This window comes from Mya arenaria, chromosome 5 (genome assembly GCF_026914265.1).
Source record: "Mya arenaria isolate MELC-2E11 chromosome 5, ASM2691426v1".
NCBI classification, from domain to species: Eukaryota; Metazoa; Mollusca; class Bivalvia; order Myida; family Myidae; genus Mya; species Mya arenaria.
Window position 1 is genome coordinate 34,415,709 of NC_069126.1, and position 14,461 is coordinate 34,430,169.

The 14,461-nt window shown below is 38.0% G+C and overlaps 1 protein-coding gene across 2 annotated transcripts in view; it reads left to right on the top strand.

Annotated features, from left to right (window-relative positions):
• Positions 1-14,461, top strand: part of LOC128234083 (uncharacterized) — a 56,243-nt gene that overhangs the window by 15,298 nt on the left and 26,484 nt on the right. The window contains exon 1 of one of the 2 annotated variants that reach the window (XM_052948075.1): positions 5,961-6,093. The exons of the other annotated variant lie outside the window; for it this stretch is intronic. The gene's annotated coding sequence lies outside the window, so the exon portion shown is untranslated. Of the gene's footprint in view, positions 1-5,960; positions 6,094-14,461 lie in introns of those variants that run through there. 2 annotated transcript variants of the gene reach the window in all.

Consider the following 14,461-nt stretch of genomic DNA (forward strand, 5'->3'; position numbering starts at 1 on the left):
TCGGTCCAAATATTACAGTTGTTGACACTTGTACGCGAAATGTCTCGCGGAGTTCATGGACCAATGACATGAGCCGTTATAAAACCTTACTCTGAAAACGGAGGTCAAGGGTGGTATAAAAAATCTAGGAAAACAGAAAAATGGGAATAAAATAAAAAAACAACGTATGATAGGCAAATTTATTCGCGGGCTAAGGTGGAGTGTTCGGAAGATAGATATCATATCCTTAAATTCCGATGGCTGTTAATCTACAGAAGTTCTTTTGAACTGAGTAATAAGATGAATACGTGACCCGGGTAGAGAAACGTTCAATACCATGTTAGTATGTATTATACAGTACAAAGAGAATATTTTAAAAAAAATCAATATAAATCAATATTTTTTCACATATTCGGTGTAATAATGTTTAGTAAGGAATTATAAGATTATTTTTTTTGGACTTTTTAAAAAAAATGATTAAGTTTAAAAATCCAGTGCCAGTGGTTAAACCCCGGCCAAATGCCCCCGCAACCCAGAGACTCTATATAAGGCCCAATCTCCGCTAAATTTGGCGCTATGACAAAACCACCGCGGTCACCCGGCCCTGCGGGGGCACCTGGAAAGTAGCAACACGGCCCTTTTCCCCGGCTATTTCCGGTACACCCTCGGACCAGGGAGATGGGGGCGTGGTTACAATTGACTGGTGCATAACATACTTATCAAGGGTTTTTATATGATACTCGGGACTCAAGCAGAAGTACGCAGAGAGTACAAAGACATCTTTAAAAAATATATATAAGTATTTGAATAGTACTAATGCGCGTTAATTCATTGACTTTGTTCAAAGTAAAACTGACTTTGCTTCAATTTCCTTGACTCTGCTTGACTCAGATATTGTATCATGCAAATATCATGCAAATATGCCTCATTCTCGTTCTCAATAAGCCATTTATACGACAAAATCATCTTTTCGGGATTAAATAACGATTATAAGTGCTACTAAACTGACTTTGTTAAAAAACACACCTGACTTTGCTTGACTTTGCTAGGCTTTGCTTGACTTTGCTAGGCTTTGCTTGGCTTTGCAGTGTTTAGTTAGGACCCGAATATTGGATTGATCAAATATGTAAAGTATTAATTAACAATCTGTTAGTTCACACTGTCTAATAACTAATTGCAGAGCTGTTAGGAGCCTCTAAATTTAACAAAAAGGCAACATAATGATAAGGCAAAGTATTGAAAAAGTCATTTCCTCATGTAGTTGACAGTTTAAAAATAGTTTACAATATAGGTTAGGTTAGATCATACTGAAAGGTTTTTATAATTGCCTCTACAACAAATTGTGTAAATAATTAGAAGATCTAAACAAAAACAAACAATATGAAGTATAAATATTGATATCAACCATTTAGAATATGCTTTCATGTGGTTTAATAGAGACTAAAGTATCAGTGAATAAAAATTGATATTCAACAATTTCACATTTTAACATAGCAATAAAAGATCATATATTGTTGTTTTATTCTTTATTTGGGAAGTTTTGTAATAAAAGGAATGAGAGTAAACTTGATTGCTGTATATATGATCTATCTTTATTAAAATCAATCTTTCTGTTTAGATTTTAATAACATCAGAAGTTGTTAGGGGGGAAGACATCAATTGTGTGGGTAAATACTGAAAAAAACACTTAAAGCTGCATTAAAAAAAAGAAAAGATTTTTTCGCAAAAGTTGTTTGTTTTTTTCTGGCTAAAACTGCACAAAGGTTTGCAAAATATTTTTAGTAAAAAATATATTTAGTAAAAACGCAGTGCTTCGCAAAAGCTGCGCTTTTTTCCCCAAAAAGGCACAAAGCTTCGCAAAAGCTGAGCTTTTTTAAACCAAAAAACGCAGCTTTTGCAAAGTGCTGCGCTATTTTGGCCAATACCGTTCAATGCTTCGCAAAAGCTGCGTTTTTTTCACGCAAAAAGTGCAGATCTTTGCAAAAGCTGCGCTTTTAAAAAAAACGCAGCTTTAGCGAAGAGCTGCGCTTTTTGTGGCATAAAGCTTCGCAAAAGCTGCGCTTTTTTGGCCAATACCGCACAAAGCTTCGCAAAAGCTGCGCTTTTCTGGTAAACACGAAGAAGCTACGCAAAAGCTGCGCTTTTTAAAAAGCTGCGCTTTTACAGTGAACAATTTAGAAGCTTCGCAAAAGCTGCGCTTTCTTTGGCTAATACCGCATCGTTTTGCGAAGCTTTTAGCGTCGTTTTGCGAAGCTGTAAGCGTCGTTTTGCGAAGCTTTTTTGGCCCGGGGTATTCGTCATATTGGCGCCCTGTTTTTGTCAACACACAAACACGTCATGAGATTGCAGAACTAAGCCATGATGGGGAACAGTAATGTGAATTTTTTTTAATCAGTTTAAACTGTTCATATTCTGAATTGCGCCGACACAGTTTATAAAGAGTGAACAGTATTGATACTCATATTTTGCAACAAATTCTTTCATTAGTATAACTCGTTTACAAAATGACTTTAAAATAGTGTATATAATACATTTCTCCCCTCATCCAATTCCTACCGCCAACAGACGAATTAAAAGGGATGAAGGTGTTTTATAACTGGCTTTGGATGAATCTTATTTTGTGTAAACGGATTGGATATGAGCATCATAATATTTTTGCTTGATTCTTTTGAATCGGAATCTGCCATTATCCGACTTTAGGTATGACGTCACCATTGCGTCATATGTACTTCCGTTGTGTGGAAAATTCTCAATAAACAAATAATGTTCTTATGACTGATAGACATGTTTTCGCATGCTCAATACACTGTAAATAAAAAATATCATTATTCCTGAAACTTTTATATCTTGAGTATCTATACTTGCTTGATTTATCACTTAGAATAGAGATTTAAGCATAGACTGCTGCCCTATAGTTGAAAGGTCATTTTGGAAGAACTGTCATGGCGGACTGTGCAATTTTTAGAGTTTGTTTTTCAAGTGGAGAGATTTTTCTTAGGAATAACTTGACCCCCCCCCCCTTTTTATTGGCTTAAAAGGTAATTTAAAGCTTGTACTTTAAGAATATATATGTTTATCATAGTCTGCATTCGCTCGAAATGCCTTTAAATGTTGTCTAAAAATAATCATTTCACATTGAATTATAGAGGAAATGACAATGGTGGTGTGTAACCTAAAAGGGACCAAATTGCTTTGTTTAAAAAGTGTCATTTTTGGCAAGAAATATAATGCATTTCACTATTTCTGGCAATTTTTCACAATTAAATGCATTTATCTCGTCCGGTTGATCAAAATATGCTATTTCCTGGTTTTCACAACTTTTCCCAATTTATTTTAAAAATTGAGTCGTCTGCAATGTTATGAGCACTGAAATTTGGTGAAAATTTGACTGCGAGAACTTAAAATGTGTGCAAAGATGTGTAGAATGCCAGTTGAGTCCAGGTTCAGTTGAAAAACATCAAAGAATGGCATTTTGGGCCAAAACGCCTTAGAAAATACAGACGCACAGGCACTTGGGTGACAGGCAGTGGAACTGGAAAACCTGACACAGACTATCAGGCTGAGCTAGTTTTGGGTGTATTTATGTATGAAGGACTAATCGAAAGTGTTTTTCATAAAAAATGCAGGGACGGGTTTAGTTATTTATCAGCGTTAGGTAAATAACCAATTATGCCTTGTGCAAACTGACACAGGCCTTCATATCTAAAAATGTTTAAAATACGTTTTAGTATCATATTTCATTGAGCCAAGTGATTGATTTTACAAAACAAAACTAATTTTCAAATTATTGTGATTATCATTAAATTAACCTCATTAAAAGGTCTCATAAGTCTGTAAATGGAGAACATTACTCAATTTAACCCAAAACCTTTGATTGTTATGCATTTCGAACTCCTGTATGGAAACGAACTCGGCAATGTTGACCCCGTATATGTATAGAAAGCAAGATTGGTAATGTAATACATGTACAATATTGATATGCTTTAAACAGTCGAGTTTAACAGTCACTGTTTTCTAATAGTATGTATAAAATAAGTATTCAATCAAAACCTTAAGTTTCTACCCTCTGAAAATTTGCTTTAAAAATAACTTCGCATTCGTAATATATCCATCAGTGATAATACAGATGTACTTGTTTGTTCCACTAGGCACGTTCAAAGGAATCTTTCTTATCATATATTTCCCACAATTGCAAATTGTATTGTTAAGCAAAAACGTTTTTCAAATGTGATTGTGTTGCGATTACTGATATAAGTTTTGATGCCAGTAAAACTTTAAGAACTGTACGTACGTAAAAACAAGAAAAAAAGTTGATGCATAGCATCAAGTCGGCGCAATGAAATTAGAAGAAAAACGTGCATGCAGATAACCAAAAATGGTTATTATTTCAATGATAATATTTTTTTTGTTGGGTGTATATATGTTCGAAGGACATTATGGTTAATAATATTGTTACAATAGCCCGGTATTATAGATATTCTGTTTTTTTCCAAGCTAATCCTCCGGTTAAAACTAAATTATACCAAAAATATACGTACGTTTTTTCTGAAGAAATAGAGTCAATGGACTTATACATAGATTTCAATACCATGGAATTCACCTTTTATTTGTACCGGCATGTTATATGAATTCCTTGATTTATATATTGTATAAGTTTTGTAACACATTTCACTCATACGAGTATAAAGAACGGGGATAAAAATACTATACATCAAGCGGATATTATCTGGAGTTCATTCCTTCGAATGACATTTTTAAAACAAACAATTAATCTCAATGTTATTTTTTAAAAACTCGGCATTTTTGCTGTCGCCAAGAAAGCTTTCTGCGTAGGAGGTTTACAAACATAAAGGATATTGTAATAGTATCGTGTAATCTTCATCTATTTGGGCGGAAGTTGATATCAATCGGAACACCTCGGCCTGTATCTATCTCGGAGATGGCCGAGTTGTTATGATTGAGTTGGTATTTAATATCAAAATTTTCAATATGATAAGCAGGGCTATTATAATTTAAGGTTTCTTTATCAATTAACGTGTACAGTTTTACAAAACATACTAAACTTCATATTTTATCATGCAACGTGGAAACTATTGAAAGCATTGTTCTGCAATTTATGAACTCGTCCCTTAGTTGTAATATTTCTAAAGGTATATCAACTATAGTCGGCGACTAATCATGGATCCTAGAACGACGTACAGATTGCATGACTAACTTATGTCTTTGACATTCATTTCGAAAATACTGTCAGATTCTAAGATCGATATATTGCCTGTACATATAAAGTAAACATCCGTTTTTAAAGATCAGAATCTTTGTAAGGTAACTATGGTTATTAGTATGTATTGCAGTATGATAATGCTATTAAATGACACGTTGGTTTTACAAGAATATGCGCAGTTATGATTTACAATTCTATTTTGAGAATCCAGTAAAATCAACAGCAACAGCAACAAAAACAACAACAACAACATTATCAGTAGCTGTAGCAGCAGCACTAGTAGTAGTAGCAGTAGTAGTAGTAGTAGTAGTAGTAGTAGTAGTAGTAGTAGTAGTAGTGGTAGTGGTAGTGGTAGTGGTAGTAGTAGTAGTAGTAAGTTAATACGATGTTAAGTATATAAACAATCGTATATATGAATACATAACTTGTTATTTAAGCTTTAATAATTAATCATCCAAATATTACAAATGACATATGAGAACCAAAAATGATTGCCAATACTTATAGAAAATAAGGCAAATAGTTCGATACAAAAAAAAATGAAATAGCATTAACCTCAAAAGTATAATCATGCAAAATCACATTAAATTATGACTGCAATATCGTCTGACTAGTAGACGACTTACGTTGACACACTAAATGTACGAAATGTACAGCTGGTATGGGTAATTAAGCCTTCTCACGAAGTAAACATATCGCTGATAGCACGTACATAAAATTAGATATGGGTTTACGCGCATGCGTCGAGTACTAAAAGCAATGCTTATGTCACTCATTTCTTTCGTGAACATTCTGCGGTCAGATTACTTTCTTGTAGCCTGGCTTTCGCTCCAAACAATTGCGAATGCACATGGGACACGGATATTAAATATACTGTAATAGCATTGTGTACAGTAAGTGAAACTGTCTTAGCAACTTTTGAATTAACTGTTGATTAATGTAAGGAAAAACAATAATGTGATCACTTTTAACAGAGCTAACTTTGTTTCTCATTGTATGTTTATTGTTGAACTTTCATTAACAATACATTCGTTTGATGACCTTGATTATTTTAGTGTAGTGGTTTAAGGTTATAAAACTGTCGACCATACATCTGTGGCCTTGGTCAGTATTAGGTTATTATGTTCGCTAGCACATTTAATATGATACTAAGCAGGGACGGATCCAGGATTTGGTCTTGGGAGGGGCGTAACATTTTGCCATTTGTAGATGCTGCTCAAGCCTTATAGGACAGCTATTATGAGCTTTTTATTCTTTGTGTTTAAGTTATTGGACACTAAACAGCGTTGGAGCGAGCGAGAGAGAACAGTAAAGTATAAACACGATTTCGTCGATGAATAACTTAAGTGCATATACAAGCATATCTTTATTCTGATAGAGGATCTAGAGGTAGCATACGGCGAGGATATTTTCTGGCATACATATTTATTATCTGCTCTAAATATAAGTTAATATCTCTATGAATAAACAGAAGCATCAACGCATTGAATCGATCCTGTCCCATTGTACTTCTGTGAGCGTTTTTGATAAATCTCAACGATTAATTTGATCTTTCAACCCTTGCAGATGTAACTGATGTTAACATCATCAACGTTAGAATTTTCATAATGTTCGGGTACATGAAATTGCACGTCTCCGAAAGCGTTTCTGTTATCGTTCCCGGCTTTTCGTCTTTATTTCCCCAAGTCCGTTTCCAAAGCTTCAGCTGTTGCTGGAATGTTTCCGGCTGCGGCATGTCATCTTGGTAGTGGGTTACTAGTGACCTGACAGAGTCTTCCGTTAATTTGTCGATGTTGTTGGGCAACAGACAGAGAGCCAAACATGCTTGCCATTGTCATTGTATTAAATCGCATGTCCAGTTGTTGAATAAGTGAATCAACAAAGGGGTTAAAACTGACTCTAACAAAGTACTCTTCGGTATTGTAAGCTGGGACATTATTTCTCTGGGTCTGTCTGCCACACCGTCTAGGCATTTGAAGGCAAACGAGACCTACTTTCTGTGCGTTTTTAGACGACTCTTGAAATATGATTTCAGTATCGGTATTTCTGGCAGCAGATACAGCTCTTTTGCCAGTATTGACCATTTTATACGCTCAATGATGCCCAGTGTTGAGCCCTGCAGTTTACTGCTTAACCCAGATTCATATCCGAACATGTGTAAAACTGTGTGGAAGCACATTATAAAGCCCGAGTCAGTGATACGCTTCAAAAGGCCGTACGCATCAGTGGTCGCTTTTGTATCCCAACCAGTTTCAGTTTGTCCAATTGCTTCTACATAGTGTGAAAGTCACGCAAAGTATAATTTTTTTCTACCCATCTAGTTTCACAAAAAACATGAAATTTCGATTTTGTAATTTGATCAGATTTTGCCACATTAGAATTGACATCGGCAATGGCTTCCTCTAACCGACTTCTTCGTTTTGGTGAGTATTTGAAAAATAAACCAAGTTGTTTAAGTGTATCAAGCATGAATTGAATTTCCTTAATTATGCCCCCCTTCGAAGAAGAGGGGTATATTGCTTTGCACAGGCATGTCGGTATGTCGGTCGGTCGGTCGGTCGGTCGGTCCGTCGGTAGACCAAAGCTTGTCCAAGTGATAACTCAACAATTCCTGGACGTATGGTCATCAAACTTCACATGAAGGTTGGGCCTGACCAGCAGATGACCCCTATTGATTTTGGGGGTCATCGGGTCAAAGGTCAAGGTCACAGTGACCTTTAATGTTAAAATAATTTTAAAGCATGTCCGAGTGATAACTCAACAATGCCTGCACCCATGGCCCTCAAACTTGACATGGAGGTTGGGCCTGACCAGTAGATGACCCCTATTGTTTTGGGGGGTCATCAGGCCAAAGGTCAAGGTCACAGTGACCTTGAATGGTAAAAAGGTTGTCCGAGTGATAACTTGACAATGCCTGCACCCATGGCCCTCAAACTTGACTTTGAGGTTGGGCCTGACCAGTAGCTGACCCCTATTGTTTTTGGGGCCCATCGGGTCAAAGGTCAAGTTCACAGTGACCTTGAATGGTAAAAGGTTGTCCGAGTGATAACTCAACAATGCCGGCACCCATGGCCCTCATAATTGAATTGGAGGTTGGGCCTGACCAGTAGATGACCCCTATTGTTTTTGGGGGTCATCAGGCCAAAGGTCAAGGACACAGTGATCTTGAATGGTAAAAGGTTGTCGGAGTGATAATTCGACAATGCCTGCACCCATGGCCCTCATAATTAAATTGGAGGTTGGGCCTGACCAGTAGAAGACCCCTATTGTTTTAGGGGGTCAGCGGGCTAAAGGTCAAGGTCACAGTGACCTTGAATGGTGAAAAGTTTTCAGAGTGATAACTTGACAATGCCTGCACCAATGGCCCTCAAACTTGACTTGGAATTGGGCCTGACCAGTACATGACCCCTTTTGTTTTAGGGGGTCATCTGGCCAAAGGTCAAGGTCACAGTCACCTTGAATGGTAAAAGGTTGTCCGAGTGATAACTCGACAATGCCTGCACCCATGGCCCTCAAACTTGACTTGGAGAATTGGCCTAACAAGGAGATGACCCCTATGGTTTTCGGGGATCATCTGGCCAAAGGTCAAGGTCACAGTGACCTGGAATGGTAAAAGGTTGTACGAGTGATAACTCGACAATGCCTGCACCCATGGCCCTCAAACTTGACTTGGAGGTTGGGCCTGGCCAGAAGATGGTCCCTATTGATTTTAGGGGTCATTGGGCTAAAGGTCAAGGTCACAGTGACCTGGAATGGTAAAAAGTTATCCAAGTGATAACTCCACAATGCCTGCACCCATGGCCCTCATAATTGACTTGGAGGTTGGGCCTGGCCAGAAGATGGTCCCTATTGATTTTAGGGGTCTTGGGCCAAAGGTCAAGGTCACAGTGACCTTGAATGATAAAAGCTTGTCCGAGTGATAACTCAACAATGCCTGCACCCATGGCCCTCAAACTTGACATGGAGGTTGGGCCTGACCAGTAGATGACCCCTATTGATTTTAGGGGTCAAATATCAAGGTCACAGTGACCTTGAAAGCGAACTCGACAATTCCTGGACCTATGGTCATCAAATTTGACATGAAGGTTGGGCCTGCCAAGTAGATGACCCCTATCGACATTGGGCGTCATCAGGCCAAAGGTCAATGTCACAGTAACCTTTAACGCAAAAAAGTTAATAAATCTTCTCCCACTGATATCTCAACAATGCCTGAACCTATGATCATTAAACTTGACATGGATGTTAAGCCTGACCAGTAGATCACCCTTATTGATTTTAGGATTCATAGACCCAAAGGTCAAGGTCACAGTGATCTTGAATGGTAAAAGGTTGTCCGAGTGATAACTCAACAATGCCTGAACCCATGGCCTTCAAACTTGACTTGGAGTTGCATCTGACTTGTAGATGACCCCTTATGATTTAAGGGGTCATTGGGTCAAAGGTCAAGGTCACAGTGACCTTGAACGAAAAAAACTTGTCTGTGTGATAACTTGACAATGCCTGCACCCATGGCCCTCGAACTTGACATTTAGGATTCTGGCGACCAGCTGATGACTCTGGATTTTGAGTTCATAGAGTCAAAGGTCATGGTCATAACACACTCTATCCTCACACTTTAATGGTCATAATCTTAAAACTGCCAACAAATCAGCTGTCATTTCGGTCCATGCATATTTCATTCAATTGTCCATATAATCCTGACAACATGGCGCTCAGGGGGGCATAATGTTTGACAAACATCTCTTGTTTTACAAGATTTGCACAATGCCAGATTAAGATCATGGCTTGAACAGTAATGGTAGTTTGCCTTTGGTGAGATCAACTTAAACTGTGCCACGCATCCGGTCTGTTTTCCCGACATATTACCAGAACCATCCATTGTTTGCGACCTACACAATTGAACATCAAGACAAGCGTCCATCAAGGATTTCACAATTTTATCACACATTGCCGCGCCGGTTATTTTTTCACACTCTACAAATTCAAGCAAACGTTCTACTGGTCTATTATACCGTATATGCCTAGCTGTTCCCAATTTGAACTATCCGTGACCTCATCACATTGAAAACCAAAATAAGGTCCAATCGTTTGGTTCACTTCATCAACAATACACTTTTGCAAGTACTGTTTCATGCAATCAAGAATGTCATTTTGTGAGCTTTTAGAAGTATATGAAGCGTTTTTTTGCACAGTTCTCTAGATGATCTTTAAGTGTTGATTCCCCAGAGTCAGCTCGAAAATCTTCCAGAGCCTTGAAGTTACCCTTGTTTAAACTTTTGGTTGTGTCATCGTCACGATGACCCCTCATTGAAATTCCCTGACGACCGCACAGCTCAATTCATTTTAATATTGATTTCAATATGTTCCTGTTTTAACTTATTCATTCTGCATTACAGTCTTCAATATTCAAGTCAATCCTTGCTGAAGGGTTACAGAATGTTTTTTATAAATGCTGTCAACTTTGCTTTTCAGTTAATGTGGTATTCATTACTTGTGTGAGACTTTAAATCAGTAACAGCGTCTTTCCAATTTCGATATGCGTCTTTAACTAATAAGTTGGGACGACGATGTGCAGTGTCCAGGAAAACCAAACACGCAAGACAAAATAATCCGTCCATTTCCTCATAATAACATATAAAGTCAAATTTGTTAAACTATTCCCTACAGCAGTATCTTTTCATCTGCTCTGCTGTACTGGCGGATGTCATGGGTTCATATGATGACATGATCTGGTGTAAACGCGTGTCTTGCCCGTTTGCGTGAAAGAACGCTCTCTTGTCTGAAATAAAGATTTGCATTGTTTTAGTATTATAAGAGAGTATATATATGACAGCAACTGAGTACAATGTATCAACCAAATAGCTGATATGATTTATTTATTTATGTATTTCTCACGTAATCATTTTATTTCCTTTGAAATGATTTCTATTAGAATGGTATGACGATTTTACATATTTACCTTTCTATAATGATTAATGTAGCTGTTACTTCGAATGGCATATTGGCGTCTGCGGAGATAGACCCTGCAAGGTCTTTTACATATTTGAATAAGTCATTAATTTTAAAGAACTGAAGTACTACTGCTCTTCCTTCGGGTTTGCACATTCCAGCGTCGTCGCGACTATGGGATTCCAAGACAACGAACGTGTTATTCACTTTTTTTGGTGCGATAGTAGCCCCAGGTGAATTACCTAGTGTCAAGATCAATGATGACGTTTCCTCAAAGCAATCATTCAAAGCAGAGATAACACAAAATGTTAAACTCTCAGCATCGTTAGATGTTTGAGATATGAGTCCACTTCTTGGGCCATAAAAAGAGCAGGTGTAAGATTTATTGAAAATGAATACACTTGTGGGGAATTCTTGTATCGTCATGCCACTTTGGTTCAAGCATATTAAGTTGAACAAAGCTGTTCCTTGATGGAGTATGTCGTCGACATCAGGTGTGCATTTCGGAATCCCATCTTTAGCTAGAAACGACATTGCTATGCAGAGGCACTGGCTCCCGCCATTGTCGATGTCACCTTGTTGCAGACTACCTTTGGTCAAAAGCCTTAAAGGGGAATGAAACAATCATTATTATCTTCACTGTAAAATAGTTTATCAATGTATGTGCGTGAAGTTAGCACCGTAGCACCGTATCACCGTATCACCACCGATATATTGTCATATCAGTATACTTGTAGTATAAAGAGTCTCTTATTTCTGGATATGACACCTATTACACTGTGGGGGGCAAGACCTAGCCATAGGTAAAAGTTGTATGTGAATAATCTATGATTTTAGGCCGGCAATGCCGTATTTGGATAAAGGCACATTATGGTATTTGCCACATAGTCAGTAACTCGTATACAGGGGAAACCTTAATATCAGGGATGTGTCCATAGCAATCTATGCCACCGTGTAGCCAAAACATAGGTGATAGAACATGTTAATTTCCTAGGATTATAACTGAATATGCGGAATAAGGAGATGAAATAGGTTCCGTATGACTATTTATCGCTTGAAATGGTATAACTATCAATGGTGCGAAAAACCTCAAAATGAGCATGGAGACATAACGACCTGTGTCATCATGTAGCCGAGGACTAGGCCTAGGTAATAGTTTATGTGAATAACCTAGGAATTTAGGCAGGCTTTGCGGTAGGGGAACATGGAATAGAGCCCCAATATGTATTCGCCGCATAGTCATTTATTTGTTATGGCACGTAAACATTAAAACGAGCAAAGGGACCACAGTGACATGTGTCACTATGTAGCCGAGACCAAGTCCTATGTGATAGTACATATGAAAAACATAGGATTTTAGGCACGCTATGCGAGATACGTACATGTAAAAGGCTCTTAATGCCTATTTGCCTCATAGTAATTACATGTTATGGTGCAGAAACCTTAAAACGAGAAACGGGACCAAAGCGACCTATGTCACTATGTAGCAGAGACCTAGTCCTAGGTGATAGTACATATGAATAACGTAAGAATTTAGGCAGGCTATGCGAGATAGGGACATAGAAATGGCTCCCATTGTATATTTGCCTCATAGTCATTACATGATATGGTGCAGTAACCTTAAAGCGAGCAAGGGGACCATAGCGCCTTATATCAGCGTGTAGCTAACACCTAATCCTAGGTGATAGTACATATAAATTACCTAGGATTTTAGGTAGGCTATGAGTGATAGGGACATGATAAAGGGTCCCAATCCCTATTTGCCTCATATTCATTACATGCTATGGTGCAAAAACCTTAAAACGAGCAAGGGGACCAAAGCGACCTATGGCAGGTCGTTGCTTAAACCTAGTCCTAGGTGATAGTACATATGAATTATCTAGGATTGTAGGCAGGCTAGGCGATATAGGGACATGGAAAATGGACCGTTATGCCTATTTGCCTCATTTTCATTAAATGCTATTGTGAAGAAATCTTATAACGAGCAAGGGGACCATAGAGACCTATGACAGTTCGTTGCTTAGACCAAGTCCTAGGTGATAGTACATATAAATTAACTAGGATTTTATGCAGATTGTGCGAGAAAGTGACATGGAAAAGGCTCCAAATGACTATTTTTACCTCACATTCATTAAATGTTATGGTGTAGAAACCATAAAACGAGCAAGGGGACCATAGCGACCTATGTCAGCTCGTTGAATGAACCTAGTCCTAGATGATAGAACATATGAATTATCTAGGATTTTAGACATGAAAAATGCTCCCAATGCCAATTTGACTCACATTTTTTACATGTTATTGTGCAGAAAGCATAAAGAAATTAAGGGGACCAAAGCGACCTATGTCAAGAGGTAGCTTAGACCTAGTCCTATGTGATAGTACATATGAATTACCTAGGATTTTAGGCAGGCTATCCGAGATAGGGACATGGAAATGGGTCCCAATCCCTATTTGCCTCATATTAATTACATGTTATGGTGCAGAAACCTTCAAACGAGCAAGGGGACACCAGCGACCTATGTCAGCCTGTAGCTTAGACCTAATCCTAGGTGATAATACATATGAATTACCTAAAATTTTAGGCAGGCTATGCGAGATATGGACATGGAAAAGGCTCACGATGCCTATTTTTACCTCATATTCATTAAATGTTATTGTGCAGAAACCTTAAAACGTGCAAGGAGACCATCCGACCTCTGTCAGCGTGTTTCTTAGACCTAGTCCTAGGTGATAGTATATATGAATAACCTACGATTTTAGGCAGGCTATGCGAGATTGGGACATGGAAAAGGTTCCCAATGTATATTTGCCTCATATTCATTACATGTTATGATGCAGAAACCTTAAAACGAGCATCGGGACCATATCGACCTTTGTCAGCATGCAGCAGAGACCTAGTCCGAGGTGATAGTACATATGAATTACCTAGGATTTTAGGTATGCTATGCGAGATAGGGACATGGAAAAGGCTCCCAATGCATATTTGATTCATATTCTTTTTTTAATTTTAATTTTATGGCGTCACATTGGGAATGTGACGTCTGTCATGTTAGCCTAAAATATGTTAACACCTAAACAAATGCGCGGCTAAAATAATTCTAAAACTGTGCATTTTGTAATACATACACATGACAGAGGCTTGGAACTATCCCGGAATACGATGAAGATGTTTGCCGTTACATAATGTCGTATCCCGGAGAGCAATGCTGATTTGTGATAAATGTATATTTATATACTTGATGTATGCTTATTAATGAAAGGCTTTGATAAATTACCGCTTCAAATGGCCACATTCAGGATAGGATACTTACA